This window comes from Protopterus annectens, chromosome 5.part0 (assembly GCF_019279795.1).
Source record: "Protopterus annectens isolate FY-2018-M chromosome 5.part0, PAN1.0, whole genome shotgun sequence".
Lineage (NCBI taxonomy): Eukaryota > Metazoa > Chordata > Ceratodontiformes > Protopteridae > Protopterus > Protopterus annectens.
Genome location: NC_056735.1, coordinates 897258769 through 897279080, shown reverse-complemented (window position 1 = coordinate 897279080; position 20312 = coordinate 897258769).

Sequence of the window (20312 nt, the reverse complement as noted above, 5' to 3'; positions counted from 1 at the left end):
AAACATAACCTGGTAGTGCTGTTGTGCATAAGTGAGCCCAAACCAGGCATCTGTTAGTGCACAGATATTGCTATCCTCCATACTGAGGAGAGTTCTGAGTGACCGCAATATGAGGGTAACACATCTGGTGTTGAGCAGCATTACCCTTGGTTTCATTTAACCTGTAATGTCTATGGAGGTGGGTTTGTCTTTTGAGCCCTGCTTAATAAAGGCACTATGGTTGTAGCAAGAGCCTTAGCCAGCATTTGAAAGTCCAAGGGTGACAGGTGCAAGCTGTCCATAGTGAAGCTGCGTGGCATGTCGAGCATGTCATCACAGGCTGACAGACACTGTAGCCCCTATGAATGACACCAATTTGTTAGCCAACTGTTAAACGTGATATGTTTGTCTGTATACTGTGACATCATAATTGGTGGGTGTAAGATGCTAGACAAGGTCAGGGTCATACTGGCCTGGGCTACATGATCAGAGTGTTCCTCCATGTATCATGTCATGTGGTCCAGGGAGTAACGTCTGAGGTTTTATGCACCAGCATGGACAATGATGGTGCCAGTCCTGTACTTGCTTTGGAGTGACCCGACAGACAGCCCAAAGTGACTATTCCCTTGTTTGGGCTGGTGAGTGGCACGTCAGTGTGTCTGACAATAAGTGTCGCCTATTACAAGTGTATTTGGTGTGTTGTTTATCCCGAAGGGCAGTGACTGTGTGGCACACTGACATTGTGAACTATGTGATATGTGGGTATTGTAGTGGGGTAGCAGTTGTGTGAGTGTCTGCCTTGGAGTTCTCTGCTGCTTAGGCAGAGTTCATTTACAGCATCCAAGCATGTCTATGTGTGATAATGTGGTTTGAGTGCTGTCGCTAGAGGATATGTGAGACTGATATGTGGTGTGTGTGGTTACCGTCACCACCTGATAGACTGTGCCAGTCATGGGTCGAGAGAGTTCAGCACCCTGTATGTCTATATAGGTGCATCTCACACATATATCTGAGTTTGTCAGGAGGAGGAGAGGGTTGTCTGTGTACATTAGGCAGATGTGACATTGTGTCAACATCACAATATTCACCAGCTGGACTGGAGAGTAAACACAAAACCAACCCCTGGACATGCCAGGATATTATGATGACATACTCTGTAGCCTGATCACAAATGATCAGTAGGGTGTTAAGTGTGTAAAAGAGTATAACAGGGATTAGTGCTCAGGTTAGTTGGTGTTTTGTAAAGACTAGCTGAGAAGGAGTCCAGACTGAATCATGACACCTCCTTCAGCTATGTCATAAATAGCAATGTGCACCGATATATGACCTGAGTCAGGGCCAACTGTACCTGACTGACAATGCTGACATCCTGACAGACAGGCCCATATATACATACCCACCTCCCACTGACGATAGTCCATATCATCATACCAGGACATATGACATGTAGAATGGATGAGCAGCTACCCCCACTGTCAAAAGCATGGCAGCAAGTGGAATACACTGATTCCCAATATGTGTCATGCATAAACTACAGAACAAACAGATCCTGCACCTGAACAGTCAGCTGAGCCTCACCCCCTACATCGGATGTGGAACCGTTGAATGTGTTACAGCAACATATGACACTCCCCACAGGTGTTGGTGCACAACACACCATGGGAAGTACAGTCCAGTACGCCTATGAAGTCTGATCTGCAAGATCATCGAGTCCATCATGGTTGAAGTTATAAACAGAGCTATTGGAAGCTGACATACACACAACCCTACCAACTGTGGTATGTTCATGTGCAGATCATGGTTCCCAAATATACTAGACTGTTTGCAAGGCAGCCATCCAGGACATACATCACTGAACACAGCTACCCATGTCTCACATAGACTTTGAATAGCCCTTTATCAACATCCCAGACACATGTGGTATCCACAAAACCAACAAGCTGTGCATAAATATGTGCTGACATATGAAGGAATGTCAATGTGTCCACAGATAGATCACACAAGGTAAGGATTATGAGGTCCTGTTCAAGCTGTTGACACCTGCTGACCCACATGGGCCATTCCTGGAATGGCATAAAACAAAGTGTACACACATCACCATGACCAGTCAGATGATGTCACCATCCTATACATACAGCAGGAGAAAGGAAACCACCCTGTAAAGTAAATAGCGCACCGTGTTAATGTGTCTCTCTCTAGTATCATAACATAGTTAGGTAGGGGTTTGAATCCTGAAAACACTGACTGTGTGTGTGTATGTATGCAGTTTCCTTTGAGAGGAGTTCTCTTTTTGGAGACTGGGAAGACTCACTAAAAGAAGTACATTCCTCTTTGGAAAGTCTGATGATGTCACCATCCTACAAATAAAGCAGGAGAAAGGAAACCAGCCATTAAAGCGAATAGCGCGCCATGTTAATGTGTCTCTCTCTAGTATCATAACATAGTTAGGTAGGAGTTTGAATCCTACACATACTGACTGTGTATGAATGCAGTTTCCTTTTGAGAGGAGTCCTCTTTTTGGCGACTGGGAAGACTCACTAAAAGAGGCACATTCCTCTTTGGAAAGTCTGATGATGTCACCATCCTACAGATACAGCAGGAGAAGGGAAACCAGCCAGTAAAACAAATAGTGCACCATGTTAATGCATCGTTCTCTAGGATAATAACATAGTCAGGTATGGGTTTGAATCCTGCAAACACTGACTGTGTGTGTGCAATTTCCTTTGAGAGGAGTTCCCTTTTTGGAGACTGGAAAAACTCACTAAAAGAGGTACATTCCTCTTTGGAAAGTCTGATGATGTCACCATCCTACAAATACAGATGAAGAAGGAAAACCAGCCAGTAAAGCAAATAGCTCACCTTGTTAATGCATCTCTCACTAGTATCATAACATAGTTAGGTAGGGGTTTGAATCCTACAAACGCTGATAGTGTTTGTGTGTGTCAATGTGGTGTGGGTTTTGGTTTTACTATGGTAGGACATATTATGATTAAAACAGTAAGTGCATTGCACACATCAGGTATCTGTGGCAAATATATATGTGTGCATGTCCCCTCAATCAGTACATAGGTGTAAAACCTGCATACTACATGAATACATCTGTTTCCATTGACAGGTTGTGCCGCTGCTTCTCAGATCATAGGTCACATATGTATGTATGTGACAAGGTCGTCCACTGTTGTGATCTGTGGCCATGGTCATCTGTGCCACACACACCCATGACAGTTACTAAAGAGTAGTGTGAGTGAGGGTATATGCCTGGGGTATATGTCAGACATGTTCATACACAACAACAACTGGCAATAATGGACAGTCTGTATAGGTGTACAAGTGCCTTGTGGATATGCATTCAGGCCTCTAATGTCTTATGTGATACACCGAGGGTCTCCACAATACCTATGGATATGTGGATACCAAGGGACACATGACATAACACGAGGCTGTATGTACACATTGGTACCCAACATACACGTTGAGGTCTACCATCGATGTGGTACTGACAGGATAGTATGTATAGTAAATGTGGATGACTATGCCATAGCCGGCTTACTGCTATACAGCATGTATCATACAACAGGTATCTGTCTGTATGATACCCTTGTGTAGGATATGTGTCCCATCCAGGGAATGCATTGTAGGCCAATGCATGCATTTCCAGATGTGGATGGACACATCCCTAGTGTGTTTGCATGTACCTAAGGGGGCTATATGCCAAACAGGTGTGGTCCCAGGAATGGGTGGTGGTCATTACCACTGGTTAGTGTTAGAGTATAGTACCAGAAGGATCCAATTGTTACTGAGTTCCCTACAACTGTGTGTCATTTGTCAGGACATCATCCATTGATTGCTTATAGTCATGCTGTTGAGGCTGTGTATACTACCAGACCACAAATCATTGACAGATATTAACAGTATCACCCACAGCATAGTGTCAACCCATGACATACACACATGTGGACACATGTTAGTACATAACTGTAGTAGAATGCATACTGGCCATTGAAAGTTACTATGAGATGTTAATATGTACAAGAGGGTATGCCACACGTCCCATGTGTCCACCATGCACGTACATGCAGACAGTGCGCACCCACCATGTTCACAGATGTACACTTGCTAATCTGTACTGCACACATCACACACGTACTGTCCACTCACTAAAACATGCTGGCAACACATTACACTTCAGCCAAGTGACACAAGGGTGGACAATACATACTCAGACTTAAAAGTGGTGTAAACAATGCTACATTGACAATCAGAGTTTGATGCATAATGCCTGCTCAGACATACCTACATGGATGTCATTACACTTTCCTGTTGACAACTTGCTAATATTGCTACACTGCTATAATGCCACCCTGTGCATCAGCACCATGTTAGCCTGTTCCTGCATCAATGTTACAGATGACAGGAGGCGCCAAAGGTATTAAGGTATCATCATATGCACAGGGTGTGTTGTTGTTTGCCAGAGCCTGACATTGACCCATCCAATCGACATGTCTGTGTGTGTGTGTGTGTGTGTGTGTGTGTGTGTGTGTGTGTGTGTGTGTGTGTGTGTGCGTGTGTGTGTGAGGGACAACAGTACAGCATGGGCCAATGTTGATGTAATGTGTGTGTGTGTGTGTATGTGTGAGCCCTAGTTGTTTGGTTAATGTGCGTGTGTCTGCATGCACACAGCTCCACCATGTGGCTGCCATATATGGTAGTTTGTGGGACAGCCACAGACTGTACCTGCTAGGCTGTACAGATCACTGTCTCTGGCCACGGACACAGTACCTGTGCCTGGCAGGGGTGCTATGGAAAGTATCGGGTATCAACCCCGACTGGGTACTGTCATCAGAGGCAGAGGTATGACGACTGGACCCACGTCCCTGCTGGGACTGGCCAGAGCCACGTGCACGTGGTCTACTGGGATGGTCAATGGACAGGCCAGCCCCAGCATGGCTGGGACTGGAACTGCCACTATGGGAGTGGCTGTGAACTGTGGGCAGTCCACGACCACTGTCAGCTGTTGCTGTTGCTGGCATGCGTCCGCGTCGAAGTCACAACTGTCCCGCATGGTCCTGGCTCATGGAAGACATATTGTGGAGGGCATCTACTGTCTCCCCCCAACATCTATCAATGACCTCGGGGTAATTCCGGATGGCACCGGCAAGGTCACGGATGCTGTCATTGATAGTGGTGTAATGGGCCCTCTGCACCCTAAGTCCCTGTCTGGTGTACCGTTCCATATGTGCCTGAGCCTGCATTACACTCCAGAGCATACTGGACGTTGTAAGACCTGTGAGGGCACGTCTGCCAGGGGTAACATGACCAGCGGTGCTCCCCCGAGAACCTCTGGACTTCTGCCTATGTGGTACCATTCCAGGAAACCGGCTATGGCTGCTTTGAGGGGATGCAAGTGCCATGGGTACCACACTCTCCTGGTCAATGCCAACTGTATGCTGTCCCTCACCTATGGCCATTGGTGATGAGGGATGTATTGGCAGTATGAGGTGCACATAGATGGGGTTGAACGCTGTGCACTGTCGATTGGCGGACCAATGACAGACCCTGTCAAACCTTCCTGTGCCAGAACACATGTCTCACCATCACCACTATTCGTGACAGTGGCTTCAGGTTCCCTGCTGCTTTCAACCACCCCTAACTCAGCACCTGTGAGAGGAATACAGGAAACATACTTTACAGTCTGCACATGATGCATGCACACATGAACACATGCACACATGAACACATGCACACATGCACACATGCACACATGAACACATGAACACATGCACACATGCACACATGCACATATGAGCACATGCACACATATACACTCCTCACTACAGCACATACACACACACACACACACCAGCAATCCAACACATAGTCTATAGTGGGTGAAGGTGGGTGCCAGTATCACAAGGCAAACAGTCACCACACACGTGTCAGCATGCAGAATATGTGTTGCACAAGACCATGCAGTGCAAGTGTAGGCACCCCTATTTCATGGCAGTGTACATGGCTTTGAAGCAACTGTGTAGTTGTTCAGTGATTGGCTACACCCTGGAACACAATGCGTACCTGGACACAACATTGCTGTAAAAGTATTATCAGCTCTGCAATGCCCTGTGCACCATCACTCACAAAGTATACATGCCATGGCTGCATGTGTTTTCTGTGTGACACATAGATTTCCATGTCTGAGTACAGTGTCTGTGTCCATAGCAGATAATAGTGGGCACAGGTGTAGCACATGCATGCTATATACACACATGGGATGAGTGGTGCATGTTGACGTGAAGGAATCCCAATGCTCAACATGGCCAGTGTACAGTGGTTATGGTGAGTGTGGGACATATTGCAGATATGTCGGTGCCAGCCATGGCATGGCATGCTACATGACTGCAACATTAAACAACACACATACCCAATGTGTGTCATGTGACCTATAAACCAACTAGCATTCCAGGACATATATGTGACACTTTGTTCGGATGGCGACTGCTGTGCATATTGTGTATAATGGAATATGTAAGCACACACACAACATGCTATGCATATTGTGTATAGGTGCATATGTTTGCACACACACAACTTTGAGGTGCACAGCAATGACTGCTATGAGTAGTACTGTGGTCACTGTAACTGGATGGGGTGTAGTACCCTGTGCCATCATCATCATGCATCTTGTGGTCACTCACAGCTACTAATGTGTGCAAGACCAATGCCTAGCATGCTGTACCTGAACTGCAGTGCTGTGGCTACGTTCAGAATTACACAGCCACTTTGTACATGGGTGTGTGAGATGCCCGATAGGGAGCATTGCCTAACATGACTGTGTTATGTGTTGAAGAGTGTTGCACAGCCCCATGATAGGCCTCTACCCCTGAGGTACATCATGTGTGTGTGCATGACATCTGGAATACTGAAGTGTGACCTTACAGCGGGTGTGTGGTAATGCCAAATGTAGCATGTTTTCGTGTCCTGCGTATGATAAACATTTTCTGTTGTGTACAGCTGTAGCAACTATGCATATTCAATGTGCAGTACAGTGTTGCCACAAATGTGTCTGCTGCTCTGTGCATTGCATGTGATTGAGGCAGCTACTGACTTTACAGTAAACATGCACAGCATGCATTATGTGTAGGTGTGTTACGGGTACATGGCCTACACCTCACCTATGACATGCACATGTCATTACCAATATTAAAGTGTTAACACACTCACCAGCATGTATCGTCTGCCCTGCTGTTACACCAGAGGGACCTACAAGAATAGGACACAGTTTGTCAGTGGCCACAACTGTGGCATTGCTACTGTGAGTGTGCTAAACTGCAGCAGAACAACAGTCAACAGTCACAGGTGTACAGATACTATTCCAAATATCAGTACTGCACACAATAGGCAGCACAACTGCTGAACACACAATACACATCTCACATATGCATATCCTAACATTACAGGTAACAGTAGTCTACAGTTAGGGCATATTACCTGTACGCTCAATGTCCTCATGCTGGGTGGCTCCGACCTCCATGATGACACATGTGTGATGCTGTTGCTGCTGTAGGCCAGGAGCCACCATGCTTAGGAGCAGCTCCTCCACTCTGGTGAGGGGGGGATGTATGGCCGCCCCACCACCTGTGGCAAGCTGTTGTCTATGGATATCAGACGCACACCGCTGGGCATGTCTAATTAAATCACTGCAGTGATGGCATACCTGCTCATATGTCTGGTTATGCATGCCTATGTCATTTACTCGACGAACAAGATCTTGCCACAGTGCAGTACGCTCATGCTGGTGCTGGCTGTCATGGAAAACAGCAGTGTATAGTGCAGCACCAGGCTGTTATGTATTTCTTGTTCCTCCACAGCTGTATAGGATGGATTGCATTGATGGGCCATAGCCCTGGAAGACAATTAAACAAAATATGTGTGAGCAAGTCATGTGGCACACATAACATTATTAAGTACAGATATCACTTAACTGCCATATATAGCATCTGTTTGTCTGTCAGAGGATACACACATTCAATACCACATATCAGTGCTCAGCCCACAACTGGCTGACAGTGCCTGCCACACTCCATATAACAAACCAGTATACACCAGTACTCAGCACACTGTTTGGGATACAATGCACAATCTCACCACGGGGGTATATATCAAGCTAATGCATGAAGAAATATGTCATCCAATGCAATGAATGTAAAGTATATTTACAGTATTACCAGTAAACCACCCTAGTTGTTGATGCCATACCCGTACCTAACATATGTGCATGGTTGTTAATATAGCTGGCATACTGCTGTAACAGAGTATACATGTTGCTAGGTACACACACATACCCTGTAACACACGTGATTGCGGGCATGGTACATGCATCATTACATACACATCAGACATACATACAACACACAAATGTATGCCGACACAGATGAGCATTACCTGTGTACCTTACAGTACTGTTTGCCCCTACGTACAGATGCCTATGCCTGAGGTATGTAATCTGTGCAGACTACAGGAAATGCACAAGACAGTGTTACCAGGGAATGTGAACATGCACCATATTGTGCTGTTTAGGCCTACAGCTTCAGGTAGTACAACAGTTCATATGTGAGCTGTATTCACCAGCAGTACCATTTACTGAGCATACATGTATTGCTTCAGCCTAAAATGGGACACCAGTGATACACAAGGAACTACGTCACAACATATGCCATCCTACTATGTCTGCATCCCAATAACTGACACATTTTTCTCTGGCCTCACACCTAGGACACAAACTACCATGACAGAAACAACCTCACACTAAGCTATCACACCTTTACAGACCTTGCATACATTCACAGTCACACTCATTCCAACTTACATAGCAGGTATTGTACTGAGTATGTGTGTGTGTGCATTGTGTCATAGGTAGCTAATACGCTATTGGCCCTAGGTCCTAGAGCAGCCTAGCCATATGCTACCCTGGCCTTTGACAAACATGTAATGTCATTTCACATGCTCCTGTCAACCGGATACACAGAGGTGACTCCCAGGGCATATTACCTATCTCCTAAACAATAATCAAGGGTATGTATGACATCTGCTAATGAGGAGCCTTGTTTGTTAATGCTGAGTGGTTTAGTCCAGAGTATGGCATATTCGTGGATAGGAACCTGTACCTTCAGCATGTGCTGTTTAGTGAGGTGGCGAGGATTAGGGCCCTAATTCATGTAGCCCAGAGGGATTGTGAGGTGTTGACATGGTGGTTGGCCGACTTATATAGGTGGGACATACCTCTGTATGTCCGGCAGAGGTAACCTCTGGGTGGGTGTTATGCAACGCACTCTAGCTTTGGTTTTGTGAGTCAGTCCGCATAGGGCATGTGTTTGAGGGCAGTATTACTCTTTGTGAGGTATGTCTGTGGCCTTTCCACTTGCTGTAGTTGTCATGTGAGGAACATACCACATGGGGCATTGTGATGAGTAGAGGGGAACACTGCCTATATTTCCCTAGATGACACACCTTTTGTGATGACACGTAACACGTAGACAGATTACAAGACTAGTGTGGCACTGTGATTATCAAAGGGGAGGCTACTGTCCACCTGTGTCCCATGTTCCCTTCTGACACCTTCAGTGTTAAGCAGGCTACCACCTATGTAATAGTTACTGGGTATGTTTTGGAATGGGGTATGACACTGCAGTACCAACACTGGTGTTCAGTCCATGCCTTGGCCAACAGGCACCTGTTGCAGTACGTATGACCCCGTGTCTCCCTCTCTCGCTCTCTCTCATATATGTGTGTATATTTATATATATTTTATATATATATATATATATATATATATATATATATATATATATGTATATATATATATATACATATATATATATACACATATATACATATCTATACATATCTATACATAGCTATACATACCTATACATATCTATACATATCTATACATAGCTATACATATCAATACATATCTATACATATATATACATATCCATATATATCTATCTATATATATATATATATATATATATATGTATATATCTATATCTATATATATATATATATATATATATATATCCATATCAATATATGTATATATCTATATATATATATATCTGTATCTATATATCAATATATCTATATATATATATCTATATATCTATATATATATATATATATATATATATATACATATATATTTATATATATATATATATATATATATATATATATATATATATACATGCTTGCTGGTTAACGGCCACAGAACAAGATTTTTGTTATGCCATTCCTATTCACCCTTAACATTCACTCATTGTAATGCATGATATTTTTCTTTCAGCACCACATGACTGTATATCTGCTGTGGCTTAGTGGTACTTTCACTACCTGTCTTGTGAGTTCAAAGTCTGGGGTTCGAGACTGACAGGGGTTTTTTATTTTGCTGCTGAGCAGTACAAGGGCCCTGCCATAGACTGACTAAGGCAATTTTAAGCAGTTGTAAGCGAGTTTGCGCGGGTTTGTGTGACGCTTAGCAATGCTTAGCTAAGCGCACACATGTGAACACTTGTGCAAATCCGCTAGCTACTGCTTAAAAGTGCTTACTCTCGCTAACCCCCCTGCTAATTTCTTTTAAGGAAAAGAAAATGGGGAAATAGGAAAGTGGTGAAAAAGGGGGCACAAAGAGGTACACACAGTAGGTAAACAAGCTCGGGATGTGCAGGACGGGTGTAGGGAAGGTCCATAGCTGCCCATTTCTTTAACAGCAACAGCTGTGCATATGCAATGAATTTGGAGTGAAATGTGAAACCTTCCACACCTGGGAGAGGGGTGAGGACAACAAAGTGTGTTGTACTACCAATTCTGATTATCAGCTTACATGTTTGTCCGATGGACATGTGTGTGAAATGGGCAGCTATGTATGGGGCGTAATTTTTTTGTGGGTACAGATTGCCCTTTTTTTTTCAGGTGAGAGTGGGAAGTGAGGTAGAGGAAGTAGGTATGTCCGGGGAGGAAGGTTGGGAAGGTAAACAGACAAGACAAACAAGACGCATACAGGGGTGGTGTATGACACATGACGTGGGTGACACAATTGATGGGGTCAGATGTTTGGAAATCGCAAGGCCATGAGCCCACAGATGGTAACAGTGGAACTGAGATCCCCACCCATAGGCAGTCACCACTGAACCTACACAGCCCCGAGGGTGGCTGTGCTGGGGTTACATAGGACGGGAAGGCTCACCCATAAGACGCACCACTCTCGCCTCAAGCTGGCATAAGGGATCAGTGACTGAACGCTGGATCTCCCTACACACCACAACCTGGACCCTTTGAAGGGTGACAGGTGGCCCTTCGCCCATGCTTGCAAGGGGGGGACAAGCCCCATCCCCTGCAGTGCTTCCACCCGAAGGTGGCACAGGACCAATGGAGAAGGGGAGCCCGGGCTGGGGACCGGACCTGCTGGTGCCAGGTGCACTTGCCGGCAGAGGAAGGATAGGTGGGTCCGCTGGGACCGGCCTTCCCATACGTTCTGTGATTAGGTGTGTTTAATTACAACATAAGCAAAACAGCATTCCAGATTAGTTGTAACAGCATGCAATAATATTCCCATTAACCCAACACAGCAAGGGTACAACAGTTGAACAGCAAGCATAACACATGCATATATTGAACCACAGTGGTTATTCCAACAGTGTGCAGGGATGTTTGGTAGCAACAGGCCACCATGATTGTGGTGTTTAAACAGGGCACATGCATCAATGTGAATGCAAATATTTATAGAACAATAGGACATATGTCCCAACAAATATTTAAGATTACACATACCCATTGAGGTGTGCAATTGCATGGTTTATGCACATACAGTAGGGTGTATAAAAAACCTTGGTTAACATCTTATAATGACCTTTTAGTCTACACTACATTCCTAGTGACTGCAAATGTATATCCCCTACCTGTATTATTACACTTGCCACCATACATTAGGCTGTGTACTGGGTTTGGCTAGTTCAATATATGCCTGACCTATATCTGACATACTAACTGTCCAGGATGTAGATGTTACTGCTACATATTTCTTGATTGCATTTATATTTCTTTATCTACATATCTGGGATGTTTTCACATGACATTTTCACTTTGATTTGTACAGAACCCTGCATTTCTTGACACACACTCACATTTCTGGAGAAAAAATAACATGCTACACATGTGCCAGGTTTACTTATTCATGCCAGCCAGTAACTGCCTGTTGTGGACTGTATATATGTTTCACAGCTACTAGTACTTCCATCACCCACTTTATATGGGACTGCACAACTCTGGGTTGCCAGCACCTTTTCAAACAGTACTTTTTGTATACTGCAAGGGTACAACAACATTTCAGACTCTGTGACACAGACACACTCTGAGTTTTAGACCTTTATTAATGACATTACACACTTTTCCACAGGCTCACGCCTTTATTTGTTTTAACGGTGTATATGGCAGACATATTCAAGACATATAATACCTTTATTAATAGGTTAGAACAATCTTTTTTCAGGCTCACTCACTTATTTTATATAACAGTGCCTGCAGAGATATTATTCCAGACATATGTTACCTTTCTTAATGGGTTTCTACACTCTTTTTCTGCATCTCTGACGTTTTTATCTGACAGTACATGCAGAGGACTTATTCAGGCAATTTTATGGCTGTATTATTGGACTACAACACTTTCTTTCATGCTCTCTTCCATATTTTATATAACAATACATGCAGAATAATCACTAACCTGCCTGGTGGCACAGCATTAGCAGCCTATCAGCATAGGCTTGCTGATTCGTAGCACGGTCACCTGCAGCTGTAAAGTAAATGAAGGGATATTGAGACATACCTATTCGTTATACATACTCCATTATCAATTCTTACATACTGCATTCCATGGCTACATACTCAGTTGTGGGGCATCCCGCATCCCATGGGCCTCCTGTATCCATTGGTTCAGGTGGTCTTGCTTTCGTCACTTCAGATCTGCATGGTGGTGGCAGACCTGCTCATCAGTCCGAGGAACACCTGTAGCATTGGTGAGGTCACGAGCTAACCGGTTCCAAGCCTCTGCCTTTTACTCCATCCCTTGGAACTAGCCTTGCAGGAGTCTTGACTCGTGATGGTGGACAAGGAGCCAAACCATGTATTTGGACTCCTCGATGCCCCAACGTTGTGCTCAGAAGCATGTTCCCTCTCCGACACCAGACATTCTAGCTGCAGATGTGGGCTACAATCAGTTATGGCATGTATTCCCACCTATGGGGCTTAAATATGCCGCATTTCCTGCACTTATTTGTGATTGGCCATTTTGTAAAATTCTCGGCTGACTGCAGACCTGCTTAGTAATGGTTAAACTACCATTCGTATGTATATGACTGTTAATAGTGGCTGTTTCCCCTATGTTATCGTGGCTTAGTGGTTCTGTACTTTGCTTCTGATACACAGAGTCCTGGGTTAGAATCTTGTAATTCATTTTATTTTCATACTATCCAGACAGGCTAGGGGATGTGGCTGCATTTAAGCAACTTTGCTCTACATTGGTCCTCGATGCCCTACGGTGCCCTGGTTCACGCGGCGCGCACGTCCGCTCAAACACATTGTGCTGGGTAAAGTGCCATTGAACTATGGGCAACTCTATTCCGCTGGGTAAAGCACTATGAAACAATAGGCAACTCCATCTCTCTAGGTAAAGTGCTATTAAACTGTGGGCACCTCTATTGCGCTAGGTAAAGCGGTATTAAACTATGGGCAACTCTATTGCACTGGGTGAAGCGTTGCTTAACTGCAGGCAATTTTATATCAGGATCCTTTAAAATATTTATTTTGTTCACTGATACATTGGCCATTTCATTGCTTTTTGGTAATGTTTAAACATATTTGTCAGGTATTATTTCATATACTGATTTAAAAAATAAATATGAAGGGGAGTGGTGGGAATTGAACTGTGAATGCCTCTTCTTTGCAAATGCTCTACCATTATGCTATTGCTACTTGGTGCAACTTGTATTAACATTCTTTCTTATGCTCTTCCATGTCAGAATTGCTAACTCTAGCTAAGCAATGGGTACACCCGCGCACACACATGCAAATACAGGTAGCTATTTTGGGGATTTAAAAAAATATATTTAATGTTTTGCATTTTAGAACTGTGATAGGGATTTACAATATCAGGGAGTGTGGTGTTGGATGCAGGGACATTTGAGTGGACTCGCTCTTGCGTCTGTGCTTTGTTTCATTTTAAAACACTTGCAGGGGCGTGGACATTTAGACTGCTCGGCAGTCAGACACGCCCCCTGCTTTCTTACATGGTCCGTGTAAGACTTACGGTTGAGTCAGCGTGCCCTCATGCATATTCATGGGACACTGACGTCTAACCATTCAACTGCAGCCTCTGAGTAAGACTTAATAAGTCTTACAAGGAGGATTAGTGAATCCGGGGGCTTGTCTTTGTGCAGTTTAAAATAAAATCACTATCTGGCTTTGAGGGGCTAGTGTGCTTTTGTGAGAAGTAAGATGGACTACTTAAGTGAACACCTGATATGCAGAGACAGAGAAGGTATAAATGCTGTGACTCTTTTCTGTAGAACAAAATAAATAAGTAGCTGCCTGCTGCTGTTTGCTTATTATTTTGGCTTTGTAAGACGAGTGTGATTATGTGAAGCAAGATGCAATATTTTAAAATGTGGCAACTGTTTCTTTGGAATAAAGGTGGATTACATTACATAGTCATCCTCTTTTATCTCAATCAAATGCCTGTATTGTACATAGAAATGGCCATAATTGCTTGGTGGAGGCTGTTAGTTAAAAGTAACAAAATTGATGGTGCAGTGGTGCAGTGGTAGCGTTGTTGCCTCACAGCAAGAGGCTCTCCAGTTCGATTCTTGGCTGGGGTGCCTTCTGTGTGGAGTCTGCATGCCCTCCCTGTGTTTGTGTAGGTTTTTTTCTGGGTGCTACAGCTTTCTCCCATGTTACAAAGACATGCATCTGGAGCACTTCTCCCTGGGCCTCTGCTGAAAATTGGCTCATTCCAAGTCAGGCTTTCCTGGTTTACAAACATTAAATAAATAAGCATGTCTGACTGTCAGTTGGTCAGCTCTGAACAAAATAAGGGGTAAATGCATCACAGAATATCCAGAGCTTTAGAACTTCTGGGGACTGGTAGCCCCACACAAGACTGTATAAGTGGATTTTGACATGGGCTTGATAATCACTTCTTCCTTGAACTCCATCTATTCTAAAACTAGCCCTGCTAATGAGTATACACATAAAGACACTGTAGTTGTGTGAAGGCTGGTGATGTTGTTCCTTTAACATTCCTCCCAAACCTCAGAGGTCACTATATCTTGTGCTGGGCTGGGGACAGTGTGGTCATTATTTCTTTAACTTTCAACACAAACTTCAGAGGGGTACAACAGAGGACACTGCAGCTTGTGTAGTAACATTGTATTTGCCACTAGAAATAAGTTGGAAACATTATTTTATTCATTATTTTTTTCCTCATAATCAAACATCTGAAGCATATACAGTTTGCTATCTTTTGGGGGAGAGTAAATAAGCAAATTGTTTACATATGTCTGGCAGTAAATATGTTATACTTTGTTTGCTTTATTTTTTGGTTTGTCCCTGTTTGATATCTGAAGAGTACCCAGAAGCTGGCTGTCCTTTGGGGGTGGTGGTAAGCAGACATGATGTATATAAATGTGACAATAGTAGCTTGCAATACTATTGCAGTAATTTGTGTCTTTGTTTTAATTCCAATATAACACCATAGGGAGAAAGACAGAAAATGACTATTTATTTTGAGGTGGGGCAGGGGCGGTTACTACACCTAGATAATGATATATGAATCCTCACAAGGAGCTGGCGTTTGGTCAGATTTGAGCAATAAAACCTGGATGCAACTTATTTCTTCCTTGAAATAAAAAAAAAAATAATAAGATTGAATTTCTTTTCCAGATGCATACTTTCTTCAGGCCATCATTGAATCAAAAGGTTGAAAAAATCTTTAAAATGCACCTTAGAGCATCTATATCCCCATGGCTTTTGGGCATCTACCAGCCCCTAAATCCCAAGTGTAATTTAGTTATGGTGTGTTGAAATAATGCTGAAAAAGCACAGTTGAAAAGTAAGATAGAATTTCTCTCTTTAGTCATGGTTTTCATTCAGGCCATTGTTAGATAAAAAGGTTGTTTAAAAAAACTCTAAAATACATCCCACAGTATCTAGAAACATCAAGGAATCCGGTGTGAGTGGCTTAATACAGTTAATTACACTGCATTTATTACAGTGTAGTCTTGTTCAGTTAAGAAGTGGTGAAAGGATGCAGGTGAAATCGTAGTTAAACAGTAATATTAAATTTCTTTCTTTGATCATGTTTTTTCTTCAGACAATCACTGGGCGAAAAAGTCTGTTTCAAAAACTCTACAATGCACCTCAGAGCATATAGAACCCCTGTGGTTTCCACAGGCATTTTGGCCCCTAGACCCCCTGGCTCAATATAGTTGTTTCATCCAACGTTATCAGAGTGCAGTCTAACTTAAAACATGTTAAATGAATGAATGAATGAACAACTATAGGAAAAAAAATGAAGCGTATGACAAACATGATTAAAAAGGAAGAAAAAGAAGTAATCTTGGGTATGTATTAGTTTGCCGAAATCACATTGCAGTGGACATCTAATCATCAATGCTAATTCAGCGAAAATCATTTCAGCGATTCACTAAATATACCGAGGGCAAGGAAATACTTGCCGTACAGCACAATGGACTGACAGCTAAGCAAATCAAACCCACCCAAATAACACCCCCATCTATATATATCAACTCCGAGATTGCACTACAGTGGAGAAAAGGGCAAAGTTTGCTGTAGGGCAAGTATTTCCTTGCCCTTGGCAAATTCAGAGAATCGCTGAAATTAATTTCTCTGTATGAAGGTCGATGATTAGTTGTTCGCTGCGATATGATTTTGGCAAACTAATATAGACCCATAATCTGAATAGTGTGACTAGGCCGGGATGGGATGAGCATAAGTTTACCTAAGGCCAGCCCTGATCCTTGCTAGCACCATTGCAATGTTTGCAAACATCAGTCAGTGCAGTGTGACAGCTATATTAGGCAGACATCCACAATTGAAATGCCCCTGCAATGTGGTGTACATTACCAGTACTCTTATCTTCTGTAGATTTCCTTTCAATTTGTTATAGTGCAATATCCTATGGTTTCAGTAACCTATATATTTATGTAGAACATTATCACACAATATGGTGATTTCACTATGTATTGTGCTATTTAGAGGCTCATACATGATGATTATACTAATGAGGTGGCATTGTGGTGTTGTCTATATTGTGCCAGTAATACAATCCTTTATAAACCATATCCCAATCTTTGAGTTCCAGTCTAATTTACTTATTTATTTATTTATTTACATTTGTTGACTGGGCTAGTCTAACTGGATACATGTCCATTTTCAGTAGAGGCCTGGGTAGAAAAGCTCCAAGCATAGACAGAAAAATGTATTATACAATATTAATATAAAAAAGCTATTATCAAGTACAGATAATAACAATATTGGAATATTTGTGAAAGAAAATAGAAAAACAAAAAATATTGTGTGGCGTGTTATTTAGAGGGGAATGAACTAAGAACAAATACAGAAGAATAAACAATATTTGACAGAGAAAAAAGCACAAAGTGTAATACATTTTAAAAAAGTTATAACAAGGTTTTTTTTTTTATTTGTTAGTACGGGTAGGAAACATAGTACAGCAAAAAGGACATTGGAAGGTTTGAGCAAGATAGTACGCTGGAGAAGTGAAGTAAAAGGGAGAGCAGGAATGGGTAAAGTGGAAAATCTGTCAGGGTTTGTGCAGGAGCAAAGCCAGTGCATTTTAAAATGTTCTTTGAAATGTTTTTTAAATAGATGTGTGGAAGAGAGTAGAAAGTTCACTTGGAAGCTGGTTCCAGGCTTTTCCCACTGTGTTAGTGAAAAGTAAGTCTCCAGCTTTGTTGTTAGATTTAATAGTGGAAACTAGAAGCTTATTGGCTGAGCGAAGAGTCGTAAGTTTTTTGTAAGGGGTAGTCAGATTAGTGAGGATTGCGGTATTATTAGGGTGGTAAAGTATCTTTTGGGTTATAGTAAGTTGATGACAGAGTAGTTGGTGCTGCATTTCTAACCATCCCAATTGTTTGAGGTTGAGACAGTGGTGGGTTCTAAAAGGGTTGCCAATGTCAAATCTGGCTATGTTATTATAGCTAGTGGCAAGTTTGTTAAGGTTGTTTTTAGAAAGATTAGTATAAATGGCAGAAGCATAGAACAGGGTGGAGATCAGATGAATCTGGGCTATAGTGGTTCTGGCTGTTGGTGTAAGGAAGGGTTTGATTCTATACAGGGAACCTAGTTTTTTGTTGACAGATTTTATGGTAGTGTTGATGTGATCATCATAGCTAAGGTTGTTGTCTATGGCTATGCCCAGAAGATGGGTTGTGGTATCGGGGGATATGGTGGTTCCATTGTTAGAGGTAATAGTGAAGAGAAATTGTGGTGATTTTAGAATAGGAGTAAAGAGTAATAATTTTGTTTTTTTGGGGTTCATGAGGAGGCAGTGTTGCATGAACCAATTTTCAACAGTATGAAATACAGATTGGGTGAGGGTCTGGAGTGAGGTTGGGGACCTAGCTGAGCAGATTAAAGTAGAATCATCAGCATATTGTATGCAGGTGGCTTGAGGAATTTTAGTATTTAAGTCATTAATAAACATTGAAAAGAGAAGAGGGTCTAGGATAGATCCTTGAGGTACTCCAAGGTTTACAGGGAGGGGAGTTGAAAGCTTATTGTCCCAAAGGACTGCTTGATGTCAGTTGTCTAAATAAGATTTAAACCAGAGTAATGCCTGTGCGTCCAGTAATGGGCTTTTAATACCTCAATAAGCCGATTATGGTTGACCATATCGAAGGCTTTTGAAAGATCGATAAACAAAGCGGAGGAAAGAGAGTTATTGCTCCGATTTTTGTTTATACAGTCAGAAAAGGATAGCAGGGCAGTTGAAGTACTATGGAATGGTCTGAAACCATGTTGGCAGTTGGCAAGTAAATTGTTGTGGAGAAGATGATCAAGTAGTTGTTGCTGGATACATTTTTCCATTATTTTAGCTATAGAAGAGAGTAGGGCGATTGGTCTAAAGTTGGAAATATCAGTTGATGTCCCACCATTGTGTAGAGGAATGATGTGATAGACGATGTGAGGTAAGGGCTCCTGACCGGTCTGGCCAGTAGTAAAATAAAAAGCAATGACAGGCCTCAAACCTGGGATACTGTGCACCATAATCACAATACTAAACCACTAAGCCATGACAGCTTTACGTATGGATGCACTTCCAACACACTGATATATATCAATGGAAGTTTACCCATTGCTAAGCAGGTTTGCTTTTAGCTGAGATTTTTTAAAACCATCCAGTCACAAATAAGTGCAGGAAATGAGGCATATTTAAGCTCCACAGGCGGGAATAATTGCCATAACTGGTTGTAGCTCCCATCAGAAGTCAGTATGGCCAGTGTTGGAGAGGGCTCTCATTTTTGAGCACAATGGAGGGCATTGAGGAGTCAAAAGTAATGGTTTGGCTCCTTGTCCATCATCATGATGCTAGACTCCTGCATGGCCAGTTTCAAGGCACTGAGTACAAAGTGGAAGCCTGGAACCATCTAGCACATGATCTCACCAGTGCCACAGGCATCCCTCAGACTGGTGAGCAGGTCAGACACCACTACTCAGACCTGAAGAGATGCAAGGAGGACCAACTGAAACAATGGATACAGGAGGCCCATGAAATGGAAAATGCCCCACTACTGAGTATGTAGCCATGGAATGAAGTATGTAAGAATTGCTATTGTAGTCTATATTATGGATAGGTATGTCTCAGTATCCCTTCATTTACTTCACAGCTGCAGGTGTCTGTGCTGCGAATCAGCAAGCATATGCAGATAGGCTGCTAAGGCTGCGCCACCTGGCAGGTTAGTAATTATTCTGCATGTTTTGTTATATAAAAGAAGCGAGAGAGCCTGAAAAAGAGTGTTGTAACCCATTAATAAAGGTATAATAAGTCCTGAATAACTTCTCTGCATGTACTGTTATATAAAATAAGTGAGACAGTGTGCAAAGGTGTTGTAACCCATTAATAAAGGTATAATACGTCTTGAATAAAAGTCCTCTGCATGCACTGATGTATCAAATAAATGAGAGAGCCACTAGAAAAGTGTGTAATGTAATTAATAAAGGTACAATTCCTGGAGTGTGTCTGTCTC